This window comes from Corvus brachyrhynchos, unplaced genomic scaffold (genome assembly GCF_000691975.1).
Source record: "Corvus brachyrhynchos isolate BGI_N302 unplaced genomic scaffold, ASM69197v1 scaffold1059, whole genome shotgun sequence".
Taxonomy (NCBI): Eukaryota; Metazoa; Chordata; class Aves; order Passeriformes; family Corvidae; genus Corvus; species Corvus brachyrhynchos.
Window position 1 is genome coordinate 4,996 of NW_008239803.1, and position 1,504 is coordinate 6,499.

Sequence of the window (1,504 nt, forward strand, 5' to 3'; positions counted from 1 at the left end):
GGATGGACCTTGGGCCACCTTGGGCCACCTGGGATGGACCTTGGGCCACCTGGGATGGACCTTGAGCCACCTCGGGCCACCTGGGATGGACCTTGATGGACCTTGGATGGACCTTGAGCCACCTTGGGCCACCTGGGATGCACCTCGGGCCACCTTGGGCCACCTTGGATGGACCTTGGGCCACATGGACCTTGGATGGACCTTGAGCCACCTTGGGCCACCTGGGATGCACCTCGGGCCACCTTGGGCCACCTTGGATGGACCTTGGGCCACCTTGGGCCACCTGGGATGGACCTCGGGCCACCTTGGATGGACCTTGGGCCACCTGGGGCCACCTCGGATGGACCTTGGAGGACCTTGAGCCACCTCGGGCCACCTGGGATGGACCTCAGGCCACCTTGGATGGACACTGGATGGACCTTAGAGGACCTTGGGCCACCTTGGATGGACCTTAGGCCACCTGGGACCACCTGGGATGGACCTCAGGCCACCTTGGATGGACACTGGATGACCTTGGATGAGCCTCAGATGACGCTGGATGACCTTGGATGGACACTGGGCCACCTTGAATGACCTCGGACCACCCTGGATGGACCTTGGACCACCTGGGATGACCCTCAGGCCCCACCGGACAAGCCTTGGACAACCTTGGATGGAGCTCGGGTGAGGTTGGAGCTCCTTGGATGAAACTTGGGCAACGTTGGATCCCCTCTGAAGGACCTTGGGCCACCCTGGATGACCCTCGGGCCACCCTGGATGACCCTCAGGCCACCCTGGACCTCCCTGGATGAAGCTTGGGCTACGCTGGACAACGTTGGATGGACCTTGAGCCACCCTGGATGACCCTCAGGCCACACTGGACAATGCTGGAAGTACCTCAGGTCCCACTGGACAAAACTTGGACAATGCTGGACCCCCCTGGACGACCCTCAGGCCACCCTGGACCTCCCTGGACGACCCTCAGGCCACCCTGGATGACCCTCAGGCCACCCTGGACCCCGCTGGACGACCCTCAGGCCACCCCGGATGACCCTCAGGCCACCCTGGATGACCCTCAGGCCACCCTGGACCTCCCTGGACGACCCTCAGGCCACCCCGGATGACCCTCAGGACACACTGGACCACAATGGATGAACCTTGGGCTACACTGGACAACGTTGGATGGACTTCAGTCAACGTTGGATGACCCTCAGGCCACCCTGGATGACCCTTGGGGCCACACTGGACCCCCCTGGATGACCCTCAGGCCACCCTGGATGACCCTTGGACCACACTGGATGACTCTCAAGCCACCCTGGATGACCCTCAGGCCACCCTGGACCACCTTGGATGACCCTCAGGCCACCCAAGCCCATCTTGGATGACCGCCAGGCCACCCAGGACCACACTGGATGACCTTCAGACCATACTGGACCACTTCGAATGACCCTCGGGCCACGCCGGACCCCTCTGGCCCACCTTGGCTGACCCTCTCAGGCCACACTGGACAACCCTCACCCCCTTT

The 1,504-nt window shown here is 63.0% G+C and overlaps 1 long non-coding RNA gene across 8 annotated transcripts; it reads right to left on the minus strand.

Moving 5' to 3' along the window:
* Positions 1–1,498, minus strand: LOC108448898. Of its 8 annotated transcripts, none has more exons than XR_001864974.1 (3): positions 243–1,498; positions 102–143; positions 1–60 (listed from the first exon to the last, which is right to left on the minus strand). It is a non-coding gene; the product is annotated as an uncharacterized LOC108448898 (long non-coding RNA). The 8 variants fall into 8 exon arrangements; XR_001864969.1 differs by having other exon boundaries at positions 102–122; positions 191–1,498; XR_001864970.1 differs by having other exon boundaries at positions 1–39; positions 102–153; positions 191–1,498.
* Between the last annotated feature and the right edge of the window lie 6 nt (positions 1,499–1,504).